A 23,498-nucleotide genomic window follows, 5' to 3' on the forward strand; every position below is an offset into this window, starting at 1 on the left:
TGTCCGACAAACTCTTATACTATTACTATTACTACTACTACTACTTAGATTCCCTTTATTAATCTTTCCAGCTGTAAAATGGACTGTATCTAGTGTTCACAAATGAATAAATAGTGCATCGTTCGGACGATACCTCCCTTATATTATTATTTTAGTGGTGAGCCTCTCTAATATAACTCTCAAATGTATTATTATAAATGAAACTAAAAAGTTCACAATCGTCCATCCACTTTCTTTAAGAAGATGAATGTTGTTAAATAGGATAGTAAATTTTTGTCAAATTGAAATTTAAGTCCGTTTAATAGTACATCTTACCAGTGACTACAAGTAGAAGAGTTTCTTCCTAAACCAAGGAAACAATATTGACTGTTTTATGAGTGTTTTCGATTTATATACAAAAATAAATTCAGTAAAACAACACAGAAAAGTAAAATGAATCAAACAGAGGAAACGATAAGGAAAAAATAAGTACATAAGTACGGATGTTAATGAAGAAACTAAAATTACAAAAATGAACTATGTTCTTGCCAACTCTACGAATGAGGGGGAATCAACAGCATCGAAGTATCATTTGTAAATCTACATTTGAATAAATAATAATTTTATACGAATTAACTTCTGAATAAATAGGCTAACTCAAGCACTGTATTTTGTCTCAATTTAAATAATATTTTCATTGGCTTGCAGAGAACTACAGTAGAATCGACTCAGTTTTTGTAAATAGGAAATCCAATTCGAAATGGTTCTCCATGAAAATCTGTTTCAAACAGCAATATACTATATACCAATACAATAAATAAAATCAAATGGTCAATAATCAGCGTAGTATGTCATGCGAGCACGGTATACTTTTCTCAAATGTGATATAATGCATATTATGTGGCTAGCATTAGGATTCTACATACACAGATTAGTTTGATCAGAGTATGGAGCTCTTCTATGGAGCTGTGCAACACTTGTACACTAGAATAAATCTCACACATTTCTTTACTATATGAATGCTCTTAGAAGCCTGATTTTAGTGGGTGAACCTAATTTTCGGTATTACTCGATAATTATAAAATAGTTGAGGCAAAAGAGAATTTCGGTAAACGAAAAAGTACACATGATGATTATATATCATGTACACTTGGTTCTTAAATACAACTGGATTTGTTTTTTGAATTTATTAATCTGAAAGTGTTTCTCGAAGAGTTGAGAACGAATAACGCGCATAATCTGATAACTAAATATTAACTTCACTTCTTATGCTTTCCAACAACTAGCTCCAGCAAAGGTGTATCAATTTTTTAAGAGGCCGAAAAAGTGTCTCCACCCTTTTCGTGAGGTGTTCGAGACGGATGATTCAATAATCATATCGTTGTTGCACTTTAAACAGCGTATCCAGAGACAATTATATTGGTTTTCTACAATATTATTTTCACGATCGCAAGGATCATAGAATTGTTGAAACCATTACAGGCTCTCGAGCATCAATATATATATATATATATATATATATATATATATATATATATATATATATATATAATAGCAGTTCTACTACAATATGCGCAAGCATGCGGATGCAAAAGGTAAAAGGATTGTATATGTTGATATTTGTAAATTTTAAGCAACAATGTGAAAGTACATTAAAATACAATGTCCAGCATTCAGTAAACGGTATAAGTAAAGCCAAGCAGATAGTGAAAATCTTTAGAAACGTAATATTATTTTATTTTCTCCATGTGGTTAATGTTCCGACTGCAGTTACAATTTTTCTGGGAAGGTTTTCATTGGCATGCTCTCGTCAATTATACTGATAAATAATACGCAAGTACTATTTGTGTATTCCTTTACCATTCACATTCAACAGTACTTCTACTATTGAATACAAATGACGACTAAACAGCACGCGTGTTGTTTCGTTTTCTATATTGCGTGATACGTTTATTTTATAGAGTGCATTACCATCCGAGTTTAGAAACATATCTCTTAGTAGTAAAGTGGTAAAAGTTGGCTACCGAGTCTTCTATACAGCCGATATCGAAAGTGGATACATTTCTTGTCCACAGATTCGGTATGTAACCGACCAATTATAAATTTGAATTTATAATGAACAGGTATGTGTTTCTCAATTTTTAAAACGGTTTTCAGATAGAGATCCTTGTCTCTCTACTTCAGACGTAGACTCTTCCAAAATTACTGAAGAACAAATAGTAAGTCTACTTTTTTTTTTTTTTTTTTTTTTTTTGAAAGTAGAAATAGCATACTTTTGGAGCAGCAGCACATTCATGCAAAATTTGATATTTAGTTATTTCCAGTTAAGATATATCCCAATAATACTAGCTATGATTACTAGGAAGTCATATCTGATTAGCAAAATGAAGAGCTAAATACTAGAAAGTTTTAATTGCGAGTTCAACGAAAAACATCACGACACAACGAATTTTTGAGGAAGGTACTAATACTAGATTTTTAAAAAAATCGAGACAATGTGTAACTTCATTTGAAGTACTGACACCAAGAAGTAATTCATACTTTAACTATTCGAAACAACACTAAAACTGGGAAGTTTTAAGAGTGAGTGCAAAGTCCTCTATCCGTTATTTCGCAGAAGCGCAGTAAATCCTGTACGAGATATCATCTTTCTCAGCGGCAACTGTAAGATAGAATCTCTCTCTCTTTCAGCTGAACAAATACCATAGTATATTTTCCCTTTTAGAATAACATTTTCTCACTTTCCCATACATGATTTAACTTCATATAATTTACTTTCAAGGGCACAGACCTAAGATTTCGTAATGCACCCATGACCTTTCTTTAGAACGATATCCATTCTGGATATGAAGAATTTACGATTACCTCTCCAGACAGTTCAGAAGTAATTATCAACCTATGCAATGATCTTTTCACACTTAGAAACGTAAGTCTCTCTTTTTTCTTTCTCTGTTCTAACGGATCAACACCCATTACTGAGGAGATCTTGATTTTATGGTACCGGAAAACATTTATATGACTGTAGCAAGAACAATCTTACAGCTTTTTTCACAAACTCGCAAAATGACTAATAAAACAGTATCTAAACATTTCAATGATGACAAAAACATTTTTTAAAAAATGACATTTTCACTATTTGAAATGACAATATGTTTATATTGTCATTACTAGTAATGAGCAGAAATTGAAGTTTATACTATAGTTCTAAGGTGTCCCCTTCTTCACAATCTAAATCTTCATCCTTTGTTTCCATTGACAAGATTGGCTGTATCTAACTCGAAGACACATAACATACATTATAAATAATCAATTTTTTTCATAGAAATTCATAGGTAAATCAAAATTAGTGGAGAGCAATACTCAATGGAAACTTCCTTGTAAATTTTACCAATATCTTCCGAATGACTAGGTCAAAGCCATTCAGTTTTCTGTAACATAAACACTTAAAGGGGGCATAGTGGTTCAGTGATAGAGCATTTTCCTCAGATTTTCTGGAGTCCCTGGTTTGATCCCAGACCATGTGAGTTTGTGGTGGACATTACCATGTTCGTGGGTTTTTTTGTGGATTCTCCAGTTTCCTCCCACAGTCTCACCTCAATCCCTTTACAATCATTCACTTCTGTTAATAACTCGTCTCCAACTTACAGGGCATAATCGTAAAGACGTAAAACTGATATTTTATTATCTTTTTGTAAACACTTCAGGCAGAAAGCATTGTATCCGCGTTTAGAAGTAACTGACTAACGCATTTACAAGTAACTGGCAAAATAAATTTCATAGAAGGAATAAGAAATATATGCACAATAAATTAATGGTTTGAATGGAATTTGAAAGGAAGTTTGTCAGACTTTCTTAAACACGCGTTAAAAGATAGATACACAATATTTTTGGCTAGGATCTAGTCAAAGAAAGGTATTTAACCTAGATTTAAACAGTTTTGACAAAATGTGTCTTAGAGGCAAACGCTGATAGATAATATGAGTATTAGGTATATATTTTGTTTTGTTTGTTTGTTGAAGTCATCGTCCATTTTTCGCATCGAGGATATATAATAAACCTACAATTTCATGTTGAATCAATCACCGTAATGTGCTTATGACCTCGTGTCAAGAACCGAATTGGGATCCCGTGTATACCAAAGGCTCAAGCGCTAGCCACGAAACCAGCAGGGAGAGTTATAGTTCTTAGAATAATTTCTCTGAAAGAAAGATTTTTAACATCACATATTGCATTCTGTCAACTAATCATACAAATTTATTTTTACGAGAAAAAATCCACTAAGTTCGTTCGATTAGCTAGAAATCTATCTCAAACATTGAAAGATGTTCCGTCTCCTGTCCACTGTTCTTCAAATGAAATCCAATAGCGGAAGAGCGCGAAATGAGGAGGCAAGTTCACATGAGAATTCCTGTCGATGTGCATCAGTAAATTTCAGTAGTTCACAGACGATCTGCCTCCGTTTCACTTCTTCATCAGTGTCTCGTGTTGAACTTTTAGCAGACACCAGGTATAACGAAGCCTAAGTTGGATGGTAACTTGCAACCATGTTCCGAATGGATGATGCCATTTCCTTGAGAGATCCATGCTGTATTCCCATACAGCTGGAAAAGACAATGGGTTGAGCTCAAGTTCTTTCATAATATCTCCTAGTTATAAAGCGTTCGTGACCTCCTCACACACCCGGCTATTGTTCACTTGCACTTGTCTAAAGGCTGGGTTACGCAAAATTACTGTTGATAGCATGTACAAGTTCTTTAACATGTAATTTCTCTCTGTTTCGGTATTTTACTTGTCTTTTCTTTTTAGAGTGTCAAAAATTATAATGGTGCTTGTACAGTGATTACAAAATTTTCTGAAGAAACATTTATACCAAACACAATCATGCAGTTTCGTGTATAGCCATTTCAAAATTATTTTCTTCACAGAATACTGGTAATATTTTCTATAAAACTCGAAGTTGGAATATGAACTGTTATTAATTCAACCTTCGATCGGACAATAATGTTTTCCAGTTATAAAGATTTTAATAAATCTTGAATTTTTACATTATTTTTGGTATGATTACTGTATGATGGACTTAACGGTGTTGTGTACCTATCCCATCTTTATGTTTTGACCTACTGATTTAGATCAGAAAATTATTCACCTGTTTTCTCTGGAATTATTGATGTGATTCTATTGATGTCTTCTTCAAGTCCATTTAAAATTTACCTAGCGTTTTCAAATGAAGTCCCATTATAAATAAATTTTAATATTACTTAAATATAAAAATAAAAGTCAATGTTTGAGACTTAGTAACTCTTGAAGCCCCAACTGATCTCGATCAAATTTTCAACATAGATGAAGTTCGGGCCTGGGAGTAATGTGATCATTTCACTTTGACGGTACAACGTAAAGGAGGGGGAGATATATAAAAATAAATAAAACTCAATACCTCTTGAACTACGAGACCGATCTCGATCAAATTTGCCAAATAGTGACGTTCGGGCCTGGGATGATGTTTTTTTATTATTTCACTTTGATGGTGCAACTTAAGGGAGGAGGAGAGAGGAGATATGTAACAAAAAATGATCGAAAATGACCGATATTAGTGTCGAATCCATAATTTTCGGCGTTGCTGAGACGAACTGTGACATGTCCGATGGCGTTTAAATCCAAATTCAGCCCTCATTAGTACTTTATGTTCAAAATGAAAGGTGTTCTCCCCCGTGAGAAAAATGGATATTACGCTAATACATTTAAATTGGATCATTAAATTTTAGGATTATAAATAACAACATTTGATTTTCACGAAGTAAGGGACATTTAGGTAAATTTCAAGAAGAAATCAGTAAAATCAAACCATTAAAATTCCCATACATTTGAAAGACAGATAATCAATTTCCCATATATCAATGGTCTAAAAAAATGGCACAGGTCTTAAAAAAAAAAAAAAAAAAAAAGTTAACGCTTAACGCTCTTCGCTAAGCTCAACCCTACTTTTTTCTTTTCAAAAATTTTAATGAATAACTTACCAAAGACAGTGAAGAATATCAAAACTGCAGAAAGTAAACCAGGAAGAATCTACAAAATGCTATTAAATTACCTCATAACTTTTCAAACTGTTTCCTATAGACCAGAAATTTGGATATCCAATAATTATGATGTTTTAAACTGCACACGATGTAATTGTAAACAATATGCGTAACCTACGTATATCTCTATAATAAGTAATCAATAATATTAAGCATCTGGAAGTTAAAAATATAAGCTTGTTTCAATTTAACGCTTTTAGTTGCTGAAGTTTCTTTCCACAACAATATAGACTAGTGGAGCACATTCATTGCAAATTCGACAACATTCTGATACTTCTGAAGATTGATCTCAAGTTTTTCATTGAAAAAAAAAAAAAAACATTTAACTGTTGCCTCACGGCAGGTAGATAACCCACTGTTGTTTCCCTATGCATTATTTAGTTGTTCTAAGTTTTTAATGGTAGTCGTCACATACAGTATGTGTCATCGTAAATGCAAAGATTCTGCGAACCATGAACCTTCTCTCCTCTTGGCCGATGCATCTGCTAGAGGTCTGCACGGGCTAGGGTCTACAAAGCATGTATCACTTGGGGCTTGGACCGTAAATGTTTAAAAATATAACCATATTTCTCGGGCCTTTTCGGTCTTAACTATGTAAATATACTGTACCACGCTATTGATTGGACCGTTCTTTCTGGAGAACTTTTAAAGAACAACTGCAAAATTAAACTTCTAATTGCAGTAAACAAAAATACAATTTTGCGCAAATTATAAAGTTTCTGTAATTCGGGCTTATTTCGGACTCATTTGATTATCACACGAGCTCAGACCGGGCTCAAGCCTAAATGCGAAAACATATTTTGGGCTCAGACAAATTATAAATCCACGGGCCGGGCCGGTCCCGGACTAAAAATTCCGGCACGTGAAGACCTCTAGCACCTGCGTCGTTTCAGTCGAGAGAAAGTACATATTATACAAGAAACAACACAGTCAATCCATGACAACCCGGAAAACTAGAGTAAAATCTTGAAAAGAAGAGAGGATTCCAACTAAAAGCAACATTTGACACATCTGGTACTTTCGGCCAGTTTTTTATTCAATACAAAAAGTGCGCATCTAAAACTTAAAATTTCACCAATCAATAACTACGATTAGATCATTACTGCTTCAGATTAAATTACCGGAGGGAATCCACTTCAAACTCAAATTTTGCATTAGGATTGTTTTCGCAATTTTTACATTTTCAAAATTGATTAATCTAAACAATAGTGAAGTTTCAGTGCTTTGCAATATGTAAGTTAGCTAGAAGCAAGCTACAGAATTATGCACAGAAATCGCTGAGGCACGATAAACAAGCAATTTTTTGTGTTTTTGTTCTTCGTTGCTCTAATTCGAAAGAAAATTCAACAGGAAATGCAGTTAATGTTTCGCTGGAGAATCAGCGCGTTGAAAATGCTATTGTCTTAAATAAGATCACACTACATCAAATAAGATGCGATTTACATGAATCTTTCAAACAGAGCGACTGTATTGAAATGAATAGTTATTTTGTATATTTTAGATAATCGGGAACATTTTCATTCGAAAAGAAGAAAAAAAAAGTAATTGCCACTCGAAAGGAAATATCGCTTGATCAAATGTTTTCTTTGAATTTATTCATTCATTCTGAATAGATTAATTTCGTACTTTCAGAATTCTCACAACATGACATTTAATTTAGTTACGTGTCTGTTAGAATTGATAAGGATTTATTTACAAACCGAATTATTCCACGTGGTTTTATACTGTGAAGTTTAGAGTGAGGCGCTCATTTCTTGAGAGCAAGGGTGTAAGTTCGAACTCAGGTCGTACGATATAAATATCTACCACTTACAATCAATTTTACTCGATTGTATTGCAGAGTCGCAAGGTGTATATTATGTCTTGCTGGATGGTTTATTCTGTTACATTATTTCTGACTCTATGTCCATCGATATATTTCATGCATATACATATGGGGAATCTTCAACAATTATTGTCCTTGATATAGCAGAGTTGAACAGAAAAAAAAAAATATGCTTGTAGTATGTTGTACTCTAAAGTTTTAGATTTAGGAGCATGTGTGCCAAAGTACATTGATACTGGTTGTGTTCTCTGTGTTTTGCAGGTAGCAAGTGCGTCCAGATTGTAAAATAAAGACAATTGACGGGCGTTCCAGATGAAAACTAACCACTGACACTAATATAGTAAGCGTGTTGGATGGTCGTGCTTCCTACTTACCAAATGATATAACACTGGCCATGTGCATTCTGTTTAGCACACAAAGTTGTGAACATGCTGTGGAACAATGGCTTGGTGAGCAACAATCATCATTTTTTTCTCAAGTTGAAGCAGTTCTAGAACATAGTTGGACGAAGTGTATTTCTGTAACGGATAATTTTGTGGAAAAATAAATTTTCTCCTATATCAGGGACAATAATTTAGAGGTTCAGCAACACTAAACTAACCCACAATTTTAATTTGAGAAAAAAAGGGAAAATGAAAAGAACAACACGCTGCGAAGTACACAATTCGTTTTCATACTTTGGCTTCTTACGTACCCCATGGACAAGCCATACCAACACGTACGGGCAAAGGACAGTAGATTGCATTGGCATGATATTCAGTCAAAATCTCAATCTTGAATAGGATGTTGGATTAAAGCACAGCAACTAACTATAATAATATGACATGCACAGTATTTATAGCGTAGTATATGTTTGCGCTGGTGGTTCACGTTTAAACTCATTCATGTGCATCATAACATAATATACACACATACACAAGCATAAAAGTGATTGTTTCTATATTTACCTAATAACAACAATACCTACTTCCACTGCGGGGAGACGTTTTGATCGCAGTGTATATATCTGCTGTGTGCGTGAAGGTGGTGTGTGCCTTAGTAGTAGAAATCTCACATCTGGTACGAAGAGCCTTTGGTTCAATCCTTGCAATCATTATTTTAATTAATCAAATCTTTTATCACTCACCTCCATTCACTATCCATTCCCGTTAGCCTACAAGGTATAACCAAGAAACGTTGAGCTAAGTGTAATTTCCTTATACTTGCCTATATATGCATTTTGATTATGTTTATTGCCAATAGGCTTACGCTAACATGATACTCTATTCATTATTTTCAAAAAGTAGGTTATCAAAGTAAGCATCTTAAGTTCAAATTTTGAAAGGAATTCCTGAAAGAAAATAAGTAGAAATCATGCACTATAGATGCATCAAAGTATTCTTAATAATTTGTATTACATGTGCAGTTACTGACACTTTATTCGTGGCTTTCTGATTGAAAACGTCAGATGCTATGACTAGGATAATAGAGACAGTTTTGCATTGCATTTCAAGAAATGTACAATCTATTATACTATATTGAGCTAATATCTTATTCGAACTTATACTAATTTATAAGCAAGGAAGAAGATATAGAACAAAGCCTTTGTCCTTACTCTAAGACGGTCAATGTCCAACGAAAGCTTTTGAAAGTAATTTTAACAGAAGAAACGTCACTTTAAATGTACTCAACATCAAAGTAACGTTAGTCTGAAAGATGAGTGGATGCCTAAGCTCTCTATTATTCTCTACTTCGAGGTTATAAAAGGTAAAGGCAACAATCATAATATCCTTTAACAGCAAATTGCACACACTTTCTATACAAAAATAATGACTCTAACAAGTAGAATATAGAAACTATTATCTTACCTATCACACGAGAGAAGAAGAAAATATCTTGTATAACACTCACCTGAAAATATGAGGGAGACAAAATTAGAAGCAATATTTCAGGGATAATAATAATAAAAAAAAATAAAATTAATAATAATAATAATAATAATAATAATAATAATAATAATAAATTTTGTTGTGTTGAGAACAGACTAAAGCAAAAAAAAAAAAAAAAACTACTTAGTCACTTAATTCAATATTCTTATTCTTCTTCTTATTATTATTATAAAACTATACAATAAAAATAATAAGAAAACGACAGAATACATTATACTAATTAGATATAAAATGAATAAACAGAAATTCTAATAATAAAGTCAGAATTAATTCTAAAATTCATTTACTCATATCAATGTATGGTACATAACGCCTTTGATTCAATGCGTGATAGAGGGCTCGTTCGTGGCTAAGCGGTTAGCGCACGCGCCTTTGGCGTGGGAGACCTGGGTTCGATTCCCGGAGGGAGCTCATGTGGTTCGGACTCCCGTTCATCAGTAGGTCCCGTCTCATACAGCCTCGGTGCTGAAAGGGAGGTTAAACTCAAAATCAACTTAACTCAATGCATGATAGATATAATCTGCTTTTCATAGAGATTAGTTACAATGGATTTACCTTTATATAAGTCATGCTGTAATTCTAGTAAAACACTGTTTATATTAAAAAATAAATGCGAATTTCAAAAACTTTGGAGAACTAATGACACCAATTAGAAAGAGTTGTAAAAGATTCAACAGAACTATCATTCATTAGCAATTTACGCAATATGAGTCTGTATTCTCTTTCTGAAGAGTTTGTCATTTTGTGAAAACTATTTATTTATTTTGAAATTAATATATCAATCAAAATTTTTAATCCTCTTTTCAGCGATCAGTAGTAGCATAGAGTTAAGAGCATATATATCATGCTGTGTAGACAAACAATAATCTATTCGTTTAGGAACACAATCCTTAAGTTAAACTTAGACCTCACTATTTGTATTTAGTCTAACATATTCTTTCATCATTGACAAATTTCGATTTTTTTAAAAATCTTTTTCTTAAAGCAAGATGTTCTTTTCCAATTTCATTAACGGTCCAGTCATTGTTCTTGCAACTTCCAGAAGTGTACTACAAGTTAGATACACGCCCTACTGCTACATATTCTGCAGCACATCACGAAATATTTGCGTGATCCACTTCATACGTCGAAAGTAGCTATCTGCAAAACATGAGTGTCCCTATGCACGATATCATTTTTACATTATTATCACTAAATTGCATTACATATTTCCTTTCACGATTCCATCAGGATTCTCGGCATCCTCCTCCCTCTAGATTCTTAGCACACTTGAATTTGTACAAAATAAAATGTGATGAGAATTAAAGTTGAACTTTAAAAAGAGGTTAGCTGGTTGTTTGGAATTCCCCTTTTCAACACTGAGTCTATCTGAAACAGAACATACTGTTTATTGAAGTGAAACCCGAATCGCTCTTCAGGTTTCTATGTCGAGTATACTCACCGAGAATCAAATCCGGAATCACGTGGACAAGCAAGTATGAGAACCAGTCACTCGGCAACGAAGGGGCACATTTGGTCGTTCTGAGAGGTCCTGCTTTAAGCATGAAAGGCAATGGATAGTTCTTATAAATTAAGAAATAAATTAATGAAGTTTGAAATATTGGATGGCATCAGCGTTTGTTTTTAATTTATATTTACGTTTTCAGCCTTATTGAAGATGCAAGTATTTTGTTGAAGTCACGTTTTCCAGATGACTGTTATACTGCTTACAAGTCATCGACTACGTCCATCATATTAAAATCTAACACAATGAAAAATTTACTGTCAATTGCACATAGTTCGAAAAACTGTCAACCAATACTGAACATCCACAATTTGCATGGTCGGGAATTCCTAATGAAAGTCCCTAGGAATCACGACACTACAGTGGTTTACGTAAAACATGTGCGATATTATCTACAATATATTAGAATCCTCTGTATTTTACAACAAATTCATTTTTTCATTACTTCGGACAGCAACATTTCTGAAACAGCAACAGTGATTTTAGTTTCATGTTTAATGAGATTTTCTGCCTAGGTCTGCATAGGATTCGGATTCCACGTCAAGTTGTATCTCATAACCTTGGTGTTGAAACGAGAAGTTTTCAACAACTAAAACAAAATTCAGATTTCAGACAATATTTTCTGAAAGAACCAATTCTCTTCATGGGTCTATTGTTCTCTTGTGGTCTACAGGAGGAAACATAACTATAGGGCTGCCTAGCAGACAAGAGTTCAGGGTGTCTCGTCTCGAAAAGGTGTCGTAAAAGTGATGTCTTATCAAGGGAAATGTACGCAATGTTTCACTTGCAAGAGCTCTGTCTTGTCTCGTATTTTGTCACAAAAATTAGCACGCGCCTCGTCTCGTTGGCAACCTTATCTAACCAGCTTATGGCGAAAAAAGCTTAGGTAGAAGAAGCATTTTGTTAATAGGAATTATATGTTATGAAAAAGTTAATTGAATGTTTCCTATGGAGTATTGGTGTGCTTTACAAAGCAATGATGTCGAAATTAATGGGATTCGCGCTTAATCGGGCTCGGGCTCAGTAATTAAACGCGAACTCCGGTGAGAATAGTACGCCCTAGTCTAAGTGAGCGTGAACCCAACAAGAATAGTACGGTCAAGTCCAAGTGAGCATGAGCCCAACATGAACATTACGCCCAAATCCGAGTGAGCGTGAGCCGCAACGAGAGTACTATGCCCAAATCCGAGTAAGCGTGAGCTGAAGATGAATAATACGCCCAAATCCGAACGAGTGCGAGCCCCAATGAGAATAGTACACTCTAGTCCGAGTGAACGCGAACCCTAACGAGAATAGTACACATAAGTCCGAGTGAGCGTGAGCCCATATTTGAATAGTACGTCCAAATCTCAGTGAGAGAGAGTCCCACTGAAATTAGCGAGCCGATCCAAACTGGCTAGCTGTGGCACAAAGCCAAAACATGAATATTACGAAAAAGGAGTAAACGTTTTCTAAATATTTTTTTTAAAGCTAAGTCACTCGGAAAACTTATTAGGGAGTGCTGCGACTAACAACAGACGAAAAAACGTATTAGAGATAGTTAAATAGATAGGAAAGAAAGTTGTTAGAACATAGCCTAATATAACTGTATTCCAAGGGAAGTAAGTGAAAGAAATAAATTTTGAACGAAAGCAAAGGACTGCGAATGAAACCTTATTTGATTGACGTTATTAAAGTAGACAATTTCTATGACAAGACAAGTATCATGTTAGCGAGGACCGCCGTGAATGGAAACATCCTATTGACAGGAAGTGGCCGATCTGTAATCACAGAACACTTATGATTATGCACATCTGTTGTGTGCTTTAAATAAGTTTTTCATCCTCGTTCGCGTTCTAGAGGTGGTCGAGATTCTAGAACCTACGGAATATCCATAATATACAAATAATGCATATTCAGCGCACGAAAACTAAACAACTACGGTAATGTCAACAAAATGAAACACTGACTATCAACGAACAAAGGGATTTCAATTCCCATCCTAGTTATATACACGGCAATTTTGAATAAATTATTATGACAGTCTTTTGAGAAGCACGATCATCACTACGCCTATCATTGCGTGTAGCCTCGTGCTGAAAGACGCCCATGGAATCTTAACTGTCAATCACACAGGAAGAGGTGGAGAGCTATCGCATTGTCCATCATGGGAATGAAATAAACAGGGCGAGGGCAAGGAGGAGGAATATTAATCAACTGCAACCAAAAAGCTAAGCGGAAGCTTGTGGGAGAGTAAGCTTATTCTCATCAATTTCCACAACTTACGGATACCTGCATTTTCCCAGAAGTAACTGTGTTTGTGTAGAGGTCCCATCTTTACGCAAATCAGCCGTAGCGGATGGAGTGTGGGAATTAGTAAAATTTCCAGGTCATTATTATCATTCAGAATTCAACTGGTGGACCACAGAGACTTTTCACATAGTAATTAGAAATGTTCAATACACCACCCTGATCTGCTACACAAATAAGGAAAAAGCTTTATATGTGGTACAGCCATCTTTTTCAACATAGAACAAGTGAAAGAAACGTTGATCTTCTCAAAATATCTGAAGCTATAAAATTAAAAATAGTAGTCAAATTAGGTTATTCTAACCACGTTTTCTCAATTACTTAACTGAAAATATGCTTTTATGGTTATTTTTATATACACTAGCTGAACCTGCGCTCTCTACACAGCGCATCATTCGCATATGAGCATAAATCTCCTTATCATTCCTCACAACATATGTGCATGTTCCTTTACAGACACAAGTGAAAGACGTCTTGATAAAAAAAAAAATCGGCAAGGGGTATCATAAAAGGGAGATTTTTTCGATTATTTTTTCTCAATATCTCGCACCGTTTGCAAGATTTGAGCCTACTTCCGGTTGGAGTTTCTAATTCATGTATGACCAATGTTTTCTTTCTTCTTGCATGCAGTATGTAATAAGCAAATACATTACATGTACAATTAATTATAATGTCAGTTATATATGGTGTTCTTTGGTCAAAACACACAAAAAATAAAGATTTATCTTAGACTCGAGAAATGGTTATCCTTCGTTTTTCATTATTATTTGGCCATGAATCAAACGCCTGAGACATATACAACCCCAATATACAACAATGTGCTGTTGGAATGTATAACCCATAGGATATGACGCTTTAGAGATTTTTTTTTTAATTTCAACGCTTCCAGTGTACCCTTAAAAATGTAATAAAGAAATAATGGCCATGTTTTTCTTAAATATTCAATTAGAACTGGACAATCTACTGGGATATTTCCTATTTCCTGGGATATTAAATCCCTTCCTATTTCAACATTTTGAGTTTGATCCCGTCTGGGACCCTGGGACTTTTTTTTAAAATTTTAATACGTTATACTTTTGAAATGATGAAAGACGTTTTTTCTGTTTTTATATCTGTTTCACCGTTTCAGATTTTTCGGGGTTGCAACGGACTTTAAGACAAGCTAAAAGGTGTTAATAAAAATTAGTAACGTGCTGCCCTCAAGCAGAATGCTTGAGAGCTCCCCAATTTTGGTAACCGGTTTTGATCTTACCTTGACCCAAGCTTTCAGGACATATATACATCACCCCCACTTTATGGGTTTAGGTTCAAGTACATCCCGTGTAAGTAGCAGCATTACAACCCCCTTCCAGAAGTCCGTCCTGGATCCGCCCCTGTTTCAAGCCAGCCATCATTGCCGAGGGATATCATCCGCGATACGTGTAATGGGTTAACATGGCCACAGATGCCGAAAGCCCAGAAATATAATTTCTAATCCTAATTCTAATTTTTTTGCAAACGGTTACAAAAATGTGAATGTTTGAACTTGTTGATATGAAGTTAAAAAAAAAAATACTAGTCTGCAACCAACTACACTTTTGTCAGTTCGGGTTGTATAAGCAGCAGGCGCTCCATAATTAATCCTTACTAAATAATATTCTTGTATATCACTTCATCCTATAAATAGTTCTATCGATGACTGTTGCAATGACGTAATCTGACAAATGAATAGTAGGAGAACGACCTACTCCACGTTTTGAAATTCTGGCTTGTGTTTGATCATGACAGTGTCGGAGGACCACATGTTGTTTATGAATTTCATTACAAACATTCAGCTAGCACATCGGTTCTTATCATCAATGCTGTATATGCCTAAAGGTACTGGTAATGTGAGGAAGTACCAGAGGTTGCGGTCTGGGGACACCGTCTCCCATATAAGCCAAGAGAAGAAAGACCTGTGCAGCTGAACAACAATTCCCTGTCAGCAGCGGTGGAGGCAAATCCAGTGCTAAATGTTGAACTGGCCAGTTAACTCCATGTCACTCATTCGACCATTCATCGACATCTGTAAGTCCTTGAGTATGCGTCAAAACTCCGTAACCATGCCTTAGAACCTCAACAAAAGCAGCATCGAATGGACATTTCCAAGTCCCTGCTCACCCGTCACAGATGTGAGCCATTTCTGGACAGAATACTGACAGGGGATGAAAAGTGGGTCCTCTACCAAGTAGGCGCTGTCATTTGTGTATAGCTACCCAAGGGGAATACCGGTACTTTGAAGGTAATCACATCAGTATGCAGCAATAACGTAAAAGCGCATTTTACGAAACGAGTGCGTAAACTTGATTGTCAGACCTTGTATATTTATTTCCTACAACATATTAGTAATAATGGCTTTACTACAAAGATGATCACTTGCTCACGTCAATTAATACTCCTACAATATAAGACACTTCTATGTTGCCAACAAGCCACACCCTTTATTGCTGAATCTAAAATCCTCCTTAATAATAGTAATAATTATTTCATACATTAATCTACAATCCACTAGCGAGTGCCTTCCCGCTGCTCACAATACAACTTCATAACGGCCCGAACTTTTATCATATTACTATTATTTTGTTAAGCATATTACTATGCCCTTCCTGAAGTCCCATCGAAAATGTATCGTCTATAGGTCTATAACTAAGTCGTTGCTACAACCATTACGTAGTCTTTCCTCCTATCTTCCCCTCCCATCTTCGTGAATTAAAAGACGAAAAGTGGTGCATATAAATCTTGATGAAACAGTTTATATACTAAGTGAGATTATGAAAGGGTGGTTTCCTTTACAAAATCAATGACGCAACCTAGAACGAAACTAGAATCGAAGCATCAGCACTCTGCTTTTCCAGGCACTGTAATCCAAATAAGGTACAACAAACGTAATTTATCTAATAAATTGTACGCTACATCAACAAGAAATGATCTGTAAAATGAGATGGCTGAAAAGTGAGACTGTACATGGACGCCCGAAGGGGGGCAAGGAGGCGTCCCCCTGGCTCACGACGAAAATGTAAATGTAATATAGCAAACCACGTATATTAAATACCAGACTAAATATAGCAACCATGGAGATGCCCTTCCTAAAAATTTTCTTTGGGTGCCCCTGAGGATGTCCTAACAGTAACTGCAGAACCCCGACAAGTGCATGGTTGCAAGTTTTAGAAACTTATAGGAAAAAGAAACCAATTATATAATGCTCTATTATTCTGACCTAATGTGGAAGGAAAACAATCAGTACTTATGTTATAAAACAAAAGATTTTCTATGTTTATCAATTGCTTAAAATCAGAAGTAGAAAACTATGATGTTTATTTTATTTTATTTTATTTTTTATCATGTCACTCACCAAGATACAACACGGAATGGACAACATTGTTTCTCACGAACCAGGTTTAAGAATAAAAAAGATAGAGAAAGCAATCTTACAAGAATATATTACAAACATGTCAGCATATGACACTAGCATACATGCTCTTGCAAGACATTAAGAGCTTCACATAGGAATACAAATTGCTGCATCCGGTTTGAAAAGAGGTTGACAAATATGGTAGGGTAACCTTTCATCTTACTGTCAGTGCTGCTGAAGAACTGACGTAACGTCATGTGAAACGTTAAGAATTTTTCTCTTCTTAGCAATTGAGAAAAACTGTGAATTTGATTAATGGCATGAATGCATCTTGAAAGCGCTTTTGATTTTAGAAAAGAAAACGAAATTTACGTTTAAAGACTATTAAAGATCTAAAGACATTAAACACGTTACTACAAAATTAATGGTTCATCAGCGAAAATTAATGATTCGCTGTAGTTTACATATACAGTGAAACCTCTCAATAACAGACACCGACGGAACACGACTGTCTGTAAATGAAAGGTGGCCGTTACAAAGTTACACAAATACTGATAACTTATAGCACATGTGATAATTGCATGCAGCATATAGCAAATACCTTAGTTATAAAAGTAAATACAATAATATTGAAATTTCTTAGAGTTCCTATTAGTGTGGAAATGAGGAGAGAAAATACTCTATAAAGAAACTAAAGTATCGCAGAAGGATGTTTATATGGGCGTGTGCTGCAAAATATAATACTTGTGTGATAATTTTCTTCTCATGTCTATGCTGTATCTCCATACAAATCCATTAATTCAGTTACTGACTGCATTGAAAGTAATTCAATAAGAACATGCAACATCATTATTAAATACTGAAAATGTAGACAGAGCCAATCAATCGTGATGATTTATTGAGTTCTTGAGAGAAGGTTTGAGTCATTGCAAAATATCAAGGTACAAGTTTCTGATCGAAATTTCTTTGTAACTACTGGATGAGTTTGAGGGATCAACAATTGAAAGATTTGTTTTCAAATTGCAGAAAGTGTTTTCTGTGCTCAAATACGTATGAACTGAAAATAATTCCGATCCGTTATGAAGAGGTTTCTGTAACATTTGGGATAAAATTCAGTCATTCGAAAAATACGGGGTCGCCCTACATTCGCATATTAAGCTTTGGTAGTTGAGTCAATGTTTTACTGTTTTACTGTGTGTAACAGCTTATACTGAACGTTAAAATATGCCCCCATTTTGCGGTCCTTGTTTTCTACTATTATTTTAAATTTTTAAATAGTTGCATTTTTCAAATCATTACTACCATAACCAGTGGCGTATTTACGATTTTGTTTCGGGGAGGGCTTTGCTAACTTTCGGGGGGGGCTTTGCCTGAAAATGTGAAAATTCTGCAAGATATTTCATATACTTTACTATAGTAAGCAAGATTTCGGAGGGGGCTTAAGCCCGGAAGCCCCCCCCCTAAATACGCCACTGACCATAACAATGTATGAATTACAAACTATTTACAGTACCGCGTTTTACCAGTAATTACTCTTTTATTACAATAATGGGCAACCAATAATTACCGTAAGCTTACAATAAGTATGTGTGTATTGTAAGCTATGATATTTTACATCAATAAAAAGATTTCTAATTTTGACTATAATGAATTTGTTGCAAATAAAAAATTCTCAAGAAGACTTCAAAATAGGGAGGTAGTCTTATAGTCTGGTAAGTGTAATACATATATATATTTTGTAAGAACAAAATAGTTTGTCCATATTACGGAGGTAACCACTATCGAAAGATGTCCGTTAAGGAAGGTTTCACTGTATTACGCAGCTATCTGAAGAACTCTTGTATTCCAGTCAATATATTAATTCCTTTAGGAAAAAAAAAAAAAACAATCAGAAACGATTTTTTAACTATTAATTTACTATATAGTTCAAGTTCCAAATCATACTGTTCTTCCATTATTAGAAATATAAAGTAAACTAGGGTCCAGGAAATTTAAAGTATTTGATTCTCAAGCGATGGATTGAAAGTACGATATTTTCATACCACGTCATGTCATGTAGACAAATGCAGTATACATGAGCTTGTTAACCCTGCAAGTACACACTGGGTCTATAGGACCCAATTTTAAATTAGTACTGTGAATTAATCTGAATAACTGTGTGCGGTCTGATGAACGAGATTACATGTAAATTGAGTTCCCAGCCTCAGGCTCCGATAGCAAACCAAAAAGAGTGTACTTGCTGGGTTAATGTTCCATCAATTCTTTCACTCTTGCTTTTTGTGTTTCAATTGTTTCCATTATAGAATATGAAACTAAAACAAGTAACAGTGGCACATGCACATCATGTGAAAGAGTTTGGTTAGAATATTGGGATTGGCCCCGTGGAGCGTAGTCGCTAACGCTATCGCCTTCGGTGCGAGCGTTCCCGGGTTCGATTTCCTGTGGAAGCATTCGGTCGAAAAAGTGCAAAAAGCTTTTTAGGTCAGCCATTCTGAATAAGGTTTTTCTGGGTTTTCCTCATTCGCACCAGGTAAGTGCCGGGGTGGTATCTAACTTATGATCCCAGGCCGCTTCCCTCCTTGTCCAATCCATCCTTCTTTCCCTTTCCCCGGATAGTGTGCTCGCTAAAGAACGTCATCCCTCATACGGACTAAATGGCCATACATGCCGAAAGCCCAGAAATCTAAATTCTAACTCCTAGAATATTGGAAGAAATGGGGATATGCAACCATCCTGATTTTCGCTACAACTGGGTTGTATATTACCAAGGAGTAATTCATTTATAATAATATTGCCCTATGAGAATACATAGGAGTGGAACTTATCTTCAGATCAACTGGATGGATCACCTGCATCAAGGTATTTAATCCCTAACTTTTGACCCTCTAACATCCTGGCCATTCCTGGCGATCCATCAAACAGTTCTTGAGATTTTTTTTTCTTCCGGACGGGCGAACACACGGACATACAAAGTAAATATATAAAGGGGATTTGATTGTTACGCTAAACTCTTTAATAAATAAATTTTAAAATATCAGTAAGAAAATTCTACACATCAGAAAGTTTATTTCTGCTTGTTACTTAATTTACACGAGTTTGACTTCACAGCTCAAATGTTTCAAGACAATGAATTGACAGGTACGACAAGAGAGGGTGAGAAACATGATTGGATCTGGGACTCGAGCGATTCGTCATGATGTCTATACTAGAGACCTGCACGGGCTGAATTTTTCGGCTCGAGCCCAATCCAGCCCGAATGTACCTAGGCCCGGCCCAGCCTGGGCCCGAAAAGTTTTGGAGATTTTCGGCCCGAGCCCGGCCTGGTAAGTTTTTTAAAAATTCTTGGCCCAAGCCCGGCCCGGGCCCGATAAATTTTCGAAGTTTCATTTTGTAATATTTTCACGGGCACACTTCTTCAACGTTTGCCTTTATTCTAATTATCGTTTAACGAATGTCAATAATTATTAAAGAATTGCAATTAATCGGCCCCAGCTCGGCCCGACCTGAAGAGAAATCAGTGTCGGCCCGCCCAAGCACGGCCCGGCCCAAAGAAATAATAGAGTCGGCCCGCCCAAGCCCGGCCCGTGCAGGTCTCTAGTCTATACTGCATTCCGGCTCTACGATTCGGAAATGGTCTCTATGCTCCGACATATACTGGTGTGGGAGGAACAGGAAATTAAAACTAAGATCTCCATTATTTGTACTGAGCAATCTGAGTAAAACCTGTTATTGAACGTTAAACTGATGCATAAAAAGGTAAATGATGAGATAATTGATTAACTGTGTGTGTACTTATAACGAAAGTGTGCTTTAAAATAATGAATACGAAACTTACTGCTCAGTTCAAAGCAAAATTTCAGAAACAGATTTATTAACATATATATATTCTAAGCATTTAATTATTATCGCATTCTTTTTCGTTCTATTTTTTGTACTTTCGTTGTTCTATCTTAGTTGCTTTTGCAATGTACTCAACATTTGCTGAGCAACTTATAAACATAAAAATAATTTTATTGTTTTGTTTTGTTTCGGAACGGATGTTTGATGCCGGATCACTGCATTTAGCATAAAACAGAACAATTCAAAACATGAAAGCTCTTTATATACACGTGTGTAAGATAAAAGCATTGTGCTAAAAACACTAATTCAAAGAACAAAACATTCAATAGAAGAAACATCCTGTCATCATTTGCCATACATTGTATTTTTCTAATTTCAAGTCACAATTACATTTTCGTTCTTAATTAAAGTTATTTCTTGGAGGAAGTCCAATATATAATTAGTTTTATTAGTAACAACGAGAAAACAAGTTTAGTTATATTATTTCCCATTTTGCAACATATAATTAGGATCATCTCGTGTGAACTACAGCTAACGTCTCTTGCTGGTCAGCATTTGGGCTATTCCTTTTCTCTCTCTGATTGAAACAGGAACGCCCTTTTTCAGCAAATGGCCCAATGAGACATACACCGACAATTTCACGTAGAGTATGAATGATATATGTCACCATGAAGAACAGATCCGGCGACCAAGTATTTGAACTTCAGGTGTGGAGCTTCGTAGCGATAGGATAAGCTTTAATATTTATAATATCACATAAATACCACGATCTTACTATTATATAAAATCGGTTGTAAGGACATTTCTTGAGCAATGGGTATCCGATTCTGTCCCAAGCCATGTGAATGTTATGGATAACATCGTGCCCATGGTTTCTCTTGAGGTTCTTCTCCTTTCTCCCATATTTTCATTTTCATCAATTCTTTCACAAGTATTCATTCATTAATAATGTTTCCTTTAATCTAAAGGGCACATTAAATACGTTAAATTAAAGATCACATTTTCTTTCTTTCTTAGGCCGTGGTGCCCCTCCCATAGGACGGCCTTGCTCTTGGAGAAGTCAAAACTACGTATGAGGCTGTTTTATATTTTTTTTTCTAAAGATCATGATCACTGGCAATCATCTTATTTTAAATACATCATAACCACTGTCATCATACAAAATTTGCTCAATGTATCTCAAAATCTCTACAGAAAAATTGTCATCAAAGAAAATTTTAGAAACTTCGGTCAATGTGCCTGAAATAATACACGATGGTCCGTGCGTAGTATGTAGCTTTCTCCATTCATTTGTTTGCTATTCATATTCAATCATTACAACATATATTTCATCAAAACTCTGCTTCCAAAAACCAATCTCTGCGAGTTACTTACAGCTTTCACATCTATCATTTGTACTAGCAGATAGCACAGGCCAATTTATGATGGGCCAGGACAAAATCAGATCATACTTACGGGTCATTTTTCTTAGCCTCTTTTCCCTTAACGCGACAATTCGCTGAACGTGCACTAAGCAGAGATGTAAGGGCTCGGGGAAATAAACATTTTTTCAACTGCTTTCTTCCCCTGGGAAATTTTGAATTCTTTTAAAGATTTCAACTTTAATAAAGGAATACCTGTACATTTCACCTTTCTTTTCTCATTATAACACGAAAAAGCATTCAATTACATCATTTTTAAAGAAAAAAATGAGAAGTTCAATATTCAAAGATAATCGGTCACTAGATAAGAAAAGGCAAATCGGTTGATGTCATGAGTTATTTAGTCCGAATGAATTGTTTGTAGAGCTAATTATGTTCTATGACAAAAATGGTTTAGTGAAAATTTAACTGTTGGCAATAAAAGTTCTGAAAATATAGCAGATATACTTAGTAGAACAAAATTATAATTTAAATTTATGCATAAACTAAAACTTCAGCTTTTTTGAAGCTAAAAACTATTTTTATGTCTGAGGTTACGCGGAACAAGTGTATCATCTATATAATTTATTGAGATGTAAAACTCGTGCGGGAAATATTAAAAATGCTACACGCAAGTTTTCTATTTTGAATGTAACTGACACAATATAAAGAAAGAATAAATTCTGTAAATAAAGAAATTTTACTATTGTTCAACTAACATACCCAAATTACAGTTCATGGCTTTAAGTTTGTAAACTTACATTAGGTTTTAATAGAATACCTGAAGTTCACGAAAATGTTTCCCGAACGGATATGATGATGTAAGCGAAATTCTATACCAAACCAAGTATGGGTTTGCATCTGTTTCTTGGTTTATGATACTTTTTTCTTATCTGCCAGTTCGAATTTAGGTAACCAAGTACAACACACATGACAAGATGTATAATTTCAGGAACTTGATAACCGGGTTAGGCAACAAATGGCCCTTCGTATATATAGGGTTGCATTAACTTTCACTTTCTGACCACCAATGAAATGTCAAATTTGAAACTAATAAAGCCTGTCAGTCCCGGGCTGAACATATAAATAATAGGTAGTGAATGTTGCACAGACACTTTTTAAATTGCAGAATTCACTATAGGAAAACAAAGGTGATAATCTGAACAAGAAAATCATATTTTTTAAGAATGCAAATTTCAATTCTTTTTAAGCACGCGTTTTTGCATCTGCGGTGTAAAATCTTCCGGAATCTTTGTTCCATTCTGCGAACCCTCTTTCTTTTTTCGTGT

General features: G+C 35.0%; 1 protein-coding gene across 6 annotated transcripts in view; it reads right to left on the minus strand.

Moving 5' to 3' along the window:
* LOC145690219 (WD repeat-containing protein 47) overlaps window positions 1-23,498 on the minus strand; it is a 584,313-nt gene that overhangs the window by 135,617 nt on the left and 425,198 nt on the right. The window lies entirely within an intron of this gene.

The sequence above is a fragment of the Thermobia domestica genome, chromosome 7 (assembly GCF_964235325.1).
Source record: "Thermobia domestica chromosome 7, izTheDome1.hap1.1, whole genome shotgun sequence".
NCBI classification, from domain to species: domain Eukaryota; kingdom Metazoa; phylum Arthropoda; class Insecta; order Zygentoma; family Lepismatidae; genus Thermobia; species Thermobia domestica.